This window comes from Nomascus leucogenys, chromosome 3 (genome assembly GCF_006542625.1).
Source record: "Nomascus leucogenys isolate Asia chromosome 3, Asia_NLE_v1, whole genome shotgun sequence".
NCBI lineage: Eukaryota > Metazoa > Chordata > Mammalia > Primates > Hylobatidae > Nomascus > Nomascus leucogenys.
This window is the reverse complement of record NC_044383.1, coordinates 48,922,786-48,937,397: the sequence shown is the minus strand read 5'-3', so window position 1 is coordinate 48,937,397 and position 14,612 is coordinate 48,922,786.

The window sequence follows — 14,612 nt, the reverse complement described above, 5'->3', positions numbered from 1 at the left end:
CCTCCCAAAGTGCCAGTATTACAGGCATGAGCCACTACACCAAGCCCCAAAACTACTCTTCATAGCGTTGTTTGAAATAGTAAAAATATAGAAACAACTTAGATTCTCATTAAAAAGGGACTGGTTACATGATATGAAATCTACATCAGAAGTAAAAATAGAATGGCATAGACTTACATTTACAACAGAAATACCTTTAAAACATATCATAAAATAATGTAGGTTGCATAACAATATATGATGTAATAATAGTTACAAAATATGTATATATGTATTAATATGCATACACACACATTTATACACAAAGTATGTACGTATAAAAAGGCATAGAAAAATATTGATAGGTCTTTCAAATTGTTAGCAGTCATTCCTTGTAGTACGTAGAGTGAGAACCAGTCAAGGTTGAGGTTTGTTCATTGATTTTACTTTCAACCATGTTAAGTCTTTTGATTGGGTTAATCTTTTTAAGGATGGGCAAAATACAGGGTAATTCACAAATTTAACACACAGGAGAAATGAGTTCTACCATCTCCTAACCCTGTGGTTCCTTCCCACTCAGGTAGGACAAGGGAAGCAATGAGTATATACCAAATATCTTACGTATTTACACACATGGCCCAGTAAGTAATATTTTGCAGATCTGGGGAAACTAAGAAGTACTCCAGCATAATGGATCAGCATTCTCACTTTAATTTCCAACCCCAAATCCAGTCCTATGACTATACTTAAAACAAAGAATAAAATAAAATAACAGCATTTATTGTGATCTGATGATATAAATTTAATCAAAACAATAGAAACAAATGTTTTAGAATGAACTCTATTTGCAACAAAGGACACCTTAAACAAACAAGCAAACAAAAACTGCGTTGCCTCCTCAACAATTTCTCACTTCATTGATCATTTCTATAACAGTTGGAGACACTTTCTACCAGAACAATAATATCTCCTTTTAGCATAATGTAATCTAGTTGGTTTCTTGACTGCTTTAAAATAATCTTCCTCATCATCTAATGCAAGCTTCATATGTTAATTGAAACCAATGATATAGCTCATTATTTGCATATGTATTTGCTTACAGAGCCACACAGGCACTATTTTCCAAGTACCCGAAGTGAGGTTTGGGCTATGGCATCACCTTCTGCACTTTGTGGCCCTGGCCATGGTAGGCCGTGGTGAAAGCTCACAAACACTACACTCTGGGTATGCTTTGCTACTTCTCTCAAACTCATTCCCAGACTTCCCACCCTTACTGTCTCTTTACTGTATTTTATTTTGATGTGGTTGTGTTAACACTTAGTCATTAACAGCCGGTAGAACTTCAATTACCTTGATGAAAACATCAGCTCAAAAGTTTAACAGTCTGCAGTTTGCAGCCCTTCCTTAATTTAAGCAATATACAGTTCTTTTTAAGTTTTTAATGTTTTCCACATTATCTCCTTACTATTACAAGACTTCCTACTAAACAATAAAATTGTATATACAGGGTATATTTATTTTTGTTTTAATATTTTATCTTGCTTGAAATATGCATGATTATATCTATAAAATATATGTAATTATACATTTTAATATTCTATAAACATTTAATTAATCATTATAATATGCAATTATATATCCATACATGTAATTATTATAAATACATACACATTTTTTGTTTGGTAAAATGTCTTGTAAATAATGAATTGATTTGAAAAAAAAACTTAAAATTTTGCTGAAATTGCTTTAATAAGAAAAAACTGGACTGTTAAAATTTGTGAATTTTTAAATTTATATACATTTAAAGTAAAATAAAAAATTCAAATAAAAATAAAAACATACACACTGTATATATATCATGATATACTTCTGTTATTAGCATTATGATAGCAAATTCTTATAATGAGAAACAAAAGGAAAATTTTCATTTTTACTCTATAAGTTTATGTATATTTTTTATAATTTGAAATTATTTTTGAGTGCAATGTGTCTGTTTCTTAGAAAATAAAAGCTCAATAGATAATTTTGTGCCAAGTTTGGAAACTAATGATTTATATAAAGAGCTAGTACTAATGTTAGAAAACTTTTGATAGTACCAAGTTTGAAAACTAATTATTTATACAAAAATCTGGGGCTAAAAACAGAAGAAAAGAGAATGTATTCATAGGGAGAGGAAGAGAGGGTAAGTTCCCAAATTTTTCAGCATGAGAAAACTCATCATTAAGCACCAAAGGGACTGCTATTATTTCACTATTTATCGGCATTATGTTCAATCATTCTAATAAGCTTTTACTTGAAGTACCTTTCTTAATTCTCACAACATATGCTGAAAGCTATTATTATCCCCAAATAGAGAAATGGAGGCTTGAAAAGTTAAATAATTGAAAGCTCATACTCTTACTAATGGTTAGAATCATTATTTAAACACTGCTTCTCTGGCCCTAGGACCTGAGCTTTTAAACATATTTGAAACGAACATTTGACAATTTGGCATAGGAAAAAACACCAAAAATTTGGATTCAGAATATCTAGCTATAAATCTCAGATTTTCCACGTAGAACATTGATGAGCAGCTCATTAATGCCTGACCTTAAGTTTCTTGATTCATAACATGGTATAATATGAAATTAGATATGAAAGAATCTACCCCTGAAAGTAACTCTGGCTGCTCCAACAGACTCCGAGGAGTCAGTAATTTAACATAATAAAAATTTCATTCTGACTCCTTAAATTCTAAATAGGTGTCCATAAGTGGTGAGCAGTTCTCCTCCATGTGTGTATTAGGGACCTAGGGTCATTTTATCCTGTGATTTCATTATCCTCAATTCATAGCTCATAACATAGCTCTGAGATTTGTCCCCATGCTAGATAGACAAAACAGAGGTTCTTAAGTGTATATATCACCCAGGCAAGTGGCCACAGCTTACATAAGAGACACTGGAAAACATAGTCCAGTTTCATACTCGGGAAGAAGAGGAATCAGACTGGTTGATTAGCTAACAATCTCCCCCTGTAAGTATGTATTTACATTTACAGACATTATATGTAAAATTGCTACTTTAAGTATTTAGTCTTAGTCATTGTCATTCCAGACCTTCAGTTCTTGGAGAAGACTTAGCTTTAAAGAAACGCATGGGGGTCCGGGTGTGGTGGCTCACGCCTATAATCCCAGCACTTTGGGAGGCCGGGACGGGTGCATCACCTGAGGTCCACAGTTGGAGACCAGCCTGGACAACATGGTGAAACCTCATCTCTATTAAAAATACAAAAAATTAGCCGGGCGTGGTAGCGGACATCCGTAATGCCAGATACTCTGGAGGCTGAGGCAAGAGAATCACTTGAATCCGGGAGGTGGAGGTTGCAGTGAGCTGAGATCACGCCATTGCACTCCAGCCTGGGCAACAAGAGTGAAACTCCCTCTCTAAATAAATAAATAAATAGAAACACATGAAATACATGAGCATTAACCCATGTGTCTCCTTATTATATAGAAGAGTTGGTCTGTGTTGAACCAAACATCTCAATATGGAAAACCAAAAGATCCTCTGGACAGTGTATAACCTTCAGGAGATAGCTGCCTGCACCCCTTCAAAGAAAAATAGATTTCTGTATCTAAACTAGTAGTGGGAAGATCACTTTAATCTAGAGAGAATCCCCTTGCAGGAAACTATGCTATCTAAAATGTTTTTCTTTTTTCTTACAGAACATCTTTCCATTTCAAGCCATACAAGATCTAATCCAGGCTTGGAGAAAAAAAGAGAGAAAAGATAAATTTTAATTTCGCATATAATTATCTTTGAATGAAGAAAGAATGCTTCCATGCTTTACATATGTTTTATCTCTTTCTAGATCCTTTCTTTTACTTTTTCTATCTTATGATATTTTAAATTCCTCTGTTAGAGTACTTATTCATTGCATTTTAATAATTAATTATTGCTGACATATAGGTATATCATTTTTAGAAATTTATACCAATGTCTTTAGTTATCATGCATATTTTTTATTTTCAGAGCAAAGGCCTTGTTCTGTTGCCCAGGCTGGAGTACAGTGTCATGATAATGGCTCATGCCTCCACCTCCCAGGCTCAAGTGATCCTCCCACCTTAGCCTCTAGAGTATCTGGGACTTCAAGCACATGCCACCATACCCAGCTAATTTTTAAAATTTTTTGTAGAAATGGGGCCTCACTATGCTGCCCAGGCTGGTCTCAAACTCCTGGGCTCAAGCAATCCTCCTGCTTTGGTCTCCCAGAGTGCCAGGATTACAAGTATGTGAGCCACCACTCCTGGCCTTGCAAATTCTTATGTTGTGATATTTATGAAGAGAATAAATACTCTGCATTATAAGTGAGACGTCTCTTATTTCATTCTCTTTAGATATATAAATTACCTTGATTATTTGGACAAATCAAAGGATCAGAGGCAACAGAAAATGGTTAAAAGCACAGACTGTAGTCTACCTCCCTGAGTTTGAATGCATGACCTTCGGAAAGCTTTTTCACCTCCCTATGCCTCAGTGTCCCCATAGCAACTAGAAATAAAATTAATGTAGATTTCATAAGATTGCTGTAAGTTAATATTTGTTAGTTGCTTAGAATAGTTTCTGGTGACAGATACGTGGTTGTCACATAAATAAACAAAATAAACTAGAAATTAGACAGAAACTCCGGTATCTAAAAATTAAATTAGAGAGAAACTCCAATATCTAAAAATGTTCTAATGTAACTAATGACTAATATTCAAGAGATATTAGTAATTAGTTTATCATCACTTTGTAAGTTATGAATTTGGATATATTAATTATTATTTTTATACCTCATTTGCTTCATCTGTAAGAAAATTATAAAAATAGTGACCACTTCATTGGGTTATCACAATAAAGGAACTGAAGTTTAAAGGCTTTAACTAAGTGGTGCTTGGACTGATGAAAAGACATGGGAGAGGGGCACTGATTACATAATAAAGGAAGCATTACATGGTTATTTGAACGTATGAATTGCCCAGTAAATGATAATGAGGCAGCTGAACAATAATGTAGGAAAAAGAATTGGAATTCCACTATTACTTCTTATGTCAATATGAACCTATACATAAAAAGTAAAATACTTAAAATACTAGGAAAAAAATAGAAATGAATGAATTATATAATCTCACTAAATGCATAAAATTACAAAGAAAAAATGTATTTTACTCCAGTAACCTAATAAACCATATGTACCAGCTCAGAAGAATATCTGTTGGCTTGTAAGCATGTCATATTATTCTCAGACTCTACAAATCACATCTTCTGCCTTTTCGGAATTTTTATTAACACGTTTTCAAATAAATTAACTTGTGAACAACTATAAGCAAGACCATAAGATGCATTACATCAGGAGTTCAAGTCATATTATGTCAATTCTAGAAAACACATGAAACTAGACTACAAGTTGTTGAGAATAATATTAATTTCTATTTGTGACACATTACCCAATGATACCAGGCTATACTTGTTTAAAATTACATAAAAATTTTACTATTTTTTAGAAAATGAAGAGAATTATTTACAATGAGTTGAATCAAACATTTATGCTGTTTCCTACTTCTTGATCCATGTAATTTTATATATCTACTATTAGACCCAGACATAAAAATGGCCCTCTAGGTTTTCCTTGCCAAATAACAGGAAACTGCAAAGCTGCTACATAATCCCATTTGTCAGCATTTTTTATGATCCTCTCAGACACTGCTTTTCATTTCTTTTAGGATTTACTTTGCTGTGTCAATTTGGATGCTAATTTAATTTTCTAAATAGTTAATTCTGAGTTATTCCTCAATTAACTTGCCAAATTATTGAAATATAAATTATGCCATCAGGGAATGCTGTGTAAGTGAACCATCATGTTTTTGAAGCATTAGACCATCTGTTCATTCTGGCATAACAAATATGGCTTATTGAGTCATCAAACTTTTGGATGCTATTAACTTAAAATATAAAATCAAGAATCTAGAGTTTTGTCTGTTATGACAAGAGATCCCATAATGAATATTAAGAAATGGCAACATCATGCAAGGTTGCAGTGGTTTGGTTAAATATGCTAAGTTCTTCATAATCATCTACATACCTGGAGATATTTATATTACTTCCATCTTTCCAGACCAATTAATTTTATTTCTATTATTTGAATTTGCTACACTATGCTCATCTAAGATACTTTATTGTTATTATTTTCTCTGCCTGAAAAAATTTACCTAGAATATTCTGTGTTCTTTTTATTCTTCAGGTCCTAGCTCATTTTTTATATTAATATAAAACCTTTTCATTGTAGAGCAATTTTAGATTTACCAAAAAATTACAAAGATAGTACAGAGAGTTCTCACATTCTCCATATCCACTTTTCCCTATCATTACATCTTCCATTACTGTAGTACATCTGTTATAGCTAATGAACCAATATTGACACATTATTATTCACTGAAATCCATACTTCATTCACGTTTTCTTATTTTTTACCTAATTTTTTTTTGTTGCTGTTTCAGGATCTCATCTCAGATGCCACATTACATTTAGCCATCGTGTGTTCTTTGTCTTCTCTTGACTGTGAGGTTTTTCAGGCCTTTCCTGTTTTTGATTACATTGATAGCTATGAAGAATCATGGCCATGTATTTTATAAAATATTCTTCATGTGAGATTTGTCTGTTGATTTTTCTCATGATTACTTTAGGGTTATGGGTTTTTGAGAAGAAGATGACCGAGATAAATTACCAATTCCATCACATACAAATGGTACATAATATTTACATGACATCACTGTTTACGTTGACCTTCATCACCTGCTTGAGGTACTTTGTCATGTTTCTCCACTGAATAGTTATTCCTTTTTATATCTTTTACTTACTGTACTCATTGGAAAGAGGTCACTACAAGCAGCCCGCACAATACTAATGCAGCATAACGTCTACATAAGTTATTTGTAATTCTTCTGCACAAATTTGCCTCTTCTGTTCCATTTATTTATTTATTCAATTATTTATATCAATATGCACTCATGGATATTCATTTTATACTTTTGTTTATAATCGAATAGTACAATTACATATTTTGTTGCTGAAACTGTTTCAGCTTTGGCCATTGATAGCTCTTTTAGTTGGCTCCTGTGTTCCTTTGACACACTGTCATTATTATGAGCTCATTTTTTATTTGAGCACTTTCTTCTTTTAAGGTCATCTTAAATAACTTTTCTTTCTCAATCCTGGAATCAGCCATTTCTCTCCAGATTCCCTCCTTCTTTTTTTTAAGAATAATATTAAAAACCAAGATTAGGCACTTGGTGTGGTCACTGATACTGGAATGTCATTGCCTCTGGGGTTCTCAACTGACAGAGCAAGGAAATATATGTATGACTACTAACCCATGTACGCACACATATCGATAAACATGTCTATGTGAAACTATCTCTATTGAACTAAACATGAGTTTATTTGTGGGCCCCTAACTCTAAAAATTGTATTATCACATGAATTATTCTAGCCTCTACTAAATGTTTACCTATAAACTAACATTCCAAAAATGAGAAACCTGGCTCTCACAGTTCACCATTTATGTATTTAATTGTTCAATCATAGCACATATAATTATTATATATGTGCTATAATTGAATATATTTTATATATGTATTATATATTACAATTATATATAATTGTATGTATTATACATACATATGTAATTATATGTATGTTTATATAATATGTAATTATATATGTATATATTATGTTCAAATATATAATTATATATAATTGTAGCATATATGTGCTATAATTGAATAATTATATATCTTACATATATGATTATAGCATATATATATGTGCTATAATTGAACTATATATAATGGTTTCAGAATTGTGACTCTGTATCCCCATGGAACACAGTTTAATATTTACAGTGTTCATGTGATTTCTTTTGCCTTTAATCTTACACATGATACTCATTTCCAGTTACTTAGATTGACACCATACCCCCAGCACCTTCTTCAGTGAGATTGTTTCATACATGTTGAACAGAAGGAGATTGTGTTGTCACTCCTGCATTCCACACTGAAACATCCCAATCTCAGAAATTACTTTTTTTTTTTTTTTTTTGAGACAGAGTCTCAGTCTGTTACCCAGGCTGGAGTGCAATGGCACGATCTTGGCTCATTGCAATCTCCACTTCCTGGGTTCAAGCGACTCTCCTGCCTCAGCCTAACAAGTAGCTGGGATTACAGACTCTCAACACTACACCTGGCTAATTTTTGTACTTTTATTATAGACAGGGTTTCACCAGATTGCTCAGGCTGGCCTTGAACTCCTGACCTCAGGTGATCCACCTTGGCTCCCAAAATGCTGGGGTTATAGACGTGAGCCACCGTGCCTAACCAGAAATTACTTTTAAAATTTGCACCCATCAAGGCTCCTACATTGTGTTGTAAAGTTCTACGGTTTGAAAATGTATAGGGTTGTTTATGTACCATTATATTATCATACAGATTAGCTTTACCACTCTAGAAAAAAAATCTTCTATGCTTCACCCATTCAGTCCACTGCCCCTCTCCTAGAACTCCTAGAAAAATACTAATCTTTTTACTATTTCTATAGTTTTGCCATTTCCAAAATGTCATAGTTTAATAGTAAAGTATGTAGCTTCTTCAGATTGGCTTCAATAAGCATTTGTAATTTATTCTTGTCTTCTTGTGGCCTATTTCTTCTTTTTATTATTGAATCATAATCAATGGTATGGATGTGAGAGGAGGTGCCAGCTGGCCTTCCTGGGTCGAGTAGGGGCTCAGAAAGCTGTGAAACTCACTCATTTCCTGCATCAGGACTTACTTCAGTCCTGGATGAATAATATTGAAGATACATGCTTAAAATATTCCTAACACCAGGATTTGTGCATGTGTTTTCTTCCCCAAGAAAGCTATAAACAGTGAAAATTTTGCTGTAAGTTTCCCTGTGTCCTCTCTCCCTCTCTCCCTTCCCCCTGCTGTGAAACTAAAGTAAAAGGAATGTTAACTGCCTGTTTTTCTGTGACCAGTGGACCTTATCTATACTCCCAATTCCAATTCCTTGTAAACATACTTTGTAAAGTCCTGTAAGATCCTGTCTCCTTTGCCATGCTGCTGCAAGGTCATAAAGTAGATAAAACCTAAGTTGCAATTCCAGTTTTCCTCAAAATCTAAGACACTTCACAAAATAATTTACTGCCTTTGTTTCTTGCTCCTGTAACAAGCTTCCCACTTCACGTATCTCCTGCCTTAAAGAGTTTAAAAGGCAATCACCCAAAACCAACAGTGGCTACCCATTCGGGACCCCTTCCACGCTGTGGAAGCTTTGTACTTTCACTCTGCTTAACAAAGCTTACAGCTTTTTCTCACACTCAGTCCATGTCTCTTTCATTCACTGCGGTCAGCTTCCACACCAATTCTTTGGTGTGGCTAGGCAAGAACCTTAGGCGTTACATCTTGGCAAGCCAGACAGGAGACTCCAGGAAAGGCATCTAGATCGTCACACAGTGAGTATGATTGGACCTCTTTTGCTCGCCATTCTGTCCTGTCCTTCCTTAGAATTAGGAGGCTAAATACCGGGCACCTGTGGGCCACTTAAAGCAATTAGTGTGGCCACCGGACTAAAGACACACGTGTCAGGCTGTCTTGGAAAGGGTTCTCTAACAACTCCCAACCCTTTGGGGCTGGGAGCATTGGTTTGTCTGGAACCAGTTCTAACTCTTTTTGCTTTCTGTGGTGGCCCCGAAGTACACCAGGGAGTGCTCAGCAGACATCTTGGTTTCCCAGATATCCTGGTTGAGACCATGGCCCCACCAGAGGCTCCCCCTGCATGGACTGCTGAGCGTGAGACAGCCACATATTCTGACTCCCACTTCCTGGGTCCTATTGTCTGCCGGTTAAACTTCTTTCTTCATCTTGTAAGCAAAGTTATTCCCACCAGGCAGGATCAAGATTCCCTATTTAGAAGTTTTAAATTCTTGGGGTGGTGCCCAGAAGATCCTTGTTCATGGTGCCTTCCAGGGTTTAGGCAGGTGTTGCCATTTGATGGCTATTTTGAAGGGCCAGTTCCCCACCATAGTGTATGGTCCCCCACAACAGGACAATTTAAAGACAGGTCTGTAATTTTCATGTGGATACTAGAAGCCTTAGCGCATTTTCTCCACTGCTCCCCAGATAAACTTTCCCCTTCCTTGGGGCCTCTCAAGTACGGTATGTGGTGCATAGGCACAGGTCTTAGAGCCATTGAATTGTTTCCACTATTCAATAATTGCTATTGGATGGAAGAAATATAGTCAGTTGGGATACAGGATACTGGTACCGCCTTGAGAGCAGGGCTTACTCCTTTGATGGCAAGTGGGAACAGAAAGCTAAAGTACAGCAGCTGTTCCCTCAGCCCTGGCCTAGAGGACATCCACCACCCCCTTTAAGCTTGCTAAGCCTCCTGTCACTAATTCAGAGCTTTCTACTTGAAGGACAGTTTTATGGCCAGGCCCACATAAATTGGGCCTTAGCAGGCAAGCATCAGTGGTGCCCCCAACCCAGGCCTTGTCATTCTGGAACAGGTAGGACATGTTGGCAGAAGGACCACAATAAATCCAACAGTCCTTATGCCCCATTTACTGGTTAATGGGTGCACGGCAGGGGAAAAGGGAAGTTTCCATCCCACCAGCAAGCATGGTTAAATCTGGTACATGGAGAGCTCAGGAAAATTGGCCATGAGATTTGAGCACAATTGGACCTGACCCTTAGGGGATGCCCTAAGGGAAAACGAGTCCCAGGACTAACCAGAGGTGCGGGCATCCCTGTGTTTAAAATTCCAGATGGCACCACACCTTCAAAACCAGACACTTCCTTAAGATGTATCCTGAATAACTAGGACAAATTCAACCCTGAAACCTTAAAAAAGAAGTGGCTGATTGTCTTCTGTACCACTGCCTGGCCACAGTGTTCCTTACAAAATGGAGAAACTTGGCCCCATGAGGGAAATATTAATTATAACACCCTTCTACAACTAGATCTTTTCTGTAAACAGGGAGGTAAATGGAGTGAAGTCCCTTATGTACAGGCTTTCTCTGCCCTTCATGACAATACTGCCCTGTGCCAAGCCTGCAAGCTTTGCCCAAATGACAGAGGCCCACAATTGCCTCCATACTCAGGGCCTCTTCCCTCAGCCACACTCTCCTCCCCCACTGACTCTCCTCCATCTGGCCCCACCGAAGTGTTAAAAGCACACCAAAAAGAAAACATAAACTCTGTGAGCCAGGCACCCAAACTATGTCGCTTACAAGCAGTAGGAGGAGAATTTGGGCCCATTCACATGCATGCCCCCTTCTAACTCTCAGATTTAAAACAAATAAAGGCAGATTTAGGGAACTTCTTGGATGATCCTGATAACTATACAGATGTCCTGTAAGGATTGGGGCAGTCCTTTGATCTAACATGGAGAAATATGTTGTTATTTCTTGATCAGACCTTAAGTCCTGCTGAAAAGGAAGCAGCTTTAACAGTAGCCCAGCAATTTGGGGATCTGTGGTACCTTAGCCAGGTAAACGATTGAATGGCCCTGGAGTAGAGGGAAAAATTCTCCACAGGGCAACAGGCAGTCCCCACTGTAGACCCTCATTAAGATACTGACTCAGATCATGGAGATTGGAGCCACAGGCATTTGCTAACTTGCATTTTAGAAGGGTTGAGGAAGACCAGGAAAAAGCCTATGAACTACTCAATGATATCCACAATTACACAGGGAAAAGAGGAAAATTCCGCTTTTCTAGAAAGGCTAAGGGAGGCCCTAAGAAAGCTCACCTCCTTAACTCCGGATTCCCTGGAAGGCCAACTTATTCTAAAGGATAAATTTATCACCCAAGCAGCAGCCGATATTAGGAGAAAACTCCAAAAGTCTGCCTTAGGCCCAGAACAAAATTTGGAGGCATTATTAAACCTGGCAACCTCGGTGTTCTGTAACAGGGACCAAGAGGAACATGCTGAAAGGGAAAAGCGAGATAAGAGAAAGGCTGCAGCCTTAGTCATGGCCCTCAGACAGGCAGACCTTGGTGGCTCAGAGGGAACCAAAAGAGGAGCAGGCCAATTGCCTAGTAGGGCTTGTTATCAGTGCGGTTTGCAAGGACACTTTAAGAAAGACTGTCCAACCAGAAACAAACTGCTCCCTTGCCCATGTCCAATATGCCAAGGCAATCACTGGAAGGTGCACTGCCCCAGAGGACGAAGGCCCTCTAGGCCAGAAGCACCCAACCAGATGATTCAGCAACAGGACTGAGGGTGCCCAGGGCAAGTGCCAGCTCATGCCATCACCCTCACAGAGCCACGGGTAAGTCTGACCACTGAGGGCCAGGAAGTGGACTTCCTCCTGGACACTGGCGTGGCCTTCTCAGTTTTAATCTCCTGTCCTGAACAACTGTCCTCAAGGTCCGTTACTATCCATGGAATCTTAGGACACACTGTAACCAGGTATTTCTCTCGCCTCCTCAGCTGCAATTAGGAGGCTTTGCTCTTTTCACATGCCTTTCTTGTTATGCCAAAAGTCCCACACCCTTATTAGGGAGGGACATATTAGCCAAAGCTGGGGCTACTATCTACATGAATATGGGGAACAAATTACCCATTTGTTGTACCCTCCTTGAAGAAGGAATCAACTCTGAAGTCTAGGCCTTGGAAGGACAATTCGGAAGGGCAAAGAATGCCCATCCAGTTCAAATCAGGCTAAAAGACCCCACCACTTTTCCTTTTCAAAGGCAATATCCCTTAAGGCCTGAAGCTCACAAAGGATTATGGGATATTGTTAGACATTTAAAAACTCAAGGATTAGTAACAAAATGCAGCAGTCCTTGCAACTCCCCAATCCTAGGAATACAAAAACCAAATGGTCAGTGGATACTAGTGCAAGACCTCAGAATCATCAATGAGGCAGTAATTCATTTATATCCTGCTGTACCCAACCCTTATACACTGCTCTCTCAAATACCAGAGGAAGAACCTACAGTGGTACCTTTTTATTGTTGTTCACTGTTTTGGACCTCGAAGATGTCTTCTTCTGCATTCCCCTGCACTCTAACTCCCAGTTCATGTTGCTATTTCGTTAACCAGTTGGGAATCATTACTGCAAAGGTCAAAACAATAAAAGAACGGATAGAAAGTAGGAAAAAGGAGCTTGAACACTCAGGACCCTGGAATATGTTTAACCAATGGATACCTTTGCTCCTCCCCTTTCTAGGACCTGTGACAGCCATCCTACTATTACACGCCTTTGGGCCTTGCATTTTTAACCTCTTTGTCAAATTTGTTCCCTCCAGGATTGAAGCCATCAAGCTACAAATGATTTTACAAATGGAACTTCAAATGAGCTCAACTCATGGCTTCTACCGACGACCCGTGGATCGACCCACTGGTCCCCCGATTAGCCTAGTACGTTCCCCTCTGGAGGACACCAAACTGCAAGGCCCCTTCTTCGCCCCTAACCAGCAGGAAGTAGCCAGGATGACTGTCGCCCAGTTCCCAACAGCAGTTGGGGTGTCCTGTTTAGAGGTGGGACTGAGAGGAGGTGCCAGCTGGGCTTCCTGGGTCGAGCAGGGGCTCAGAAAGCTGTGAAACTCACTCATTTCCTGCATCAGGACTTACTTCAGTCCTGGATGAATAATATTGAAGATACATGCTTAAAATATTCCTAACACCAGGATTTGTGCATGTGTTTTCTCCCCCAAGAAAGCTATAAACAGTGAAAATTTTGCTGTAAGTTTCCCTATGTCCTCTCTCCTTTCCCCCTCCCCCGAAACTAAAGTAAAAGGAATGTTAACTGCCTGTTTTTCTGTGACCAGTGGACCTTATCTATACTCCCAATTCCAATTCCTTGTAAACATACTTTGTGAAGTCCTGTAAGATCTTATCTCCTTTACCATGCCGCTGCAAAGTCATAAAGTAGATAAAACCTAAATTGCAATTCAGGTTTTCCTCAAAATCTAAGACAGGTCACAAAATAATTTACTGCCTTTGTTTCTCGCTCTTGTAACAAGCTTCTCGCATCACGTATCTCCCGCCTTAAAAAGTTTAAAAGGCAATCACCCAAAACCAACAGTGGCTACCCATTCGGGACCCCTTCCACGCTGTGGAAGCTTTGTACTTTCACTCTGCTTAACAAAGCTTACAGCTTTTTCTCACTCTCCTTCTGTGTCTCTAATCACTTGCCACGGTCAGCCACCACACCAAATTTTTGGCATGGCTAAGCAAGAACCTTAGGCATTACAGATATACCACAGTGTGTTTATAAAAATTCACTTATTGAAATATATCTTGGTTGCTTTCAGTTTTTAATGATCATGGGGAAAAAAAGGTGCTATATACATCCATATGCATATTTTTGCACAGAAAAACACTTTTTTTTTTTTTTTTTGAGATGGAGTCTCGCTCTGTCACCCAGTCTGGAGTTCAGTGGTGCGATCTCGGCTCACTGCAACCTCCGCCTCCCAGGTTCAAGTGATTCTCCTGCCTCAGCCTACCAAGTACCTGGGACTACAGGCACATGCCACTATACCTGGCTAATTTTTTGTATTTTTGGTAGAGACAGGGTTTCACCATGTTACCAAGAAGGTCTCGATCTCCT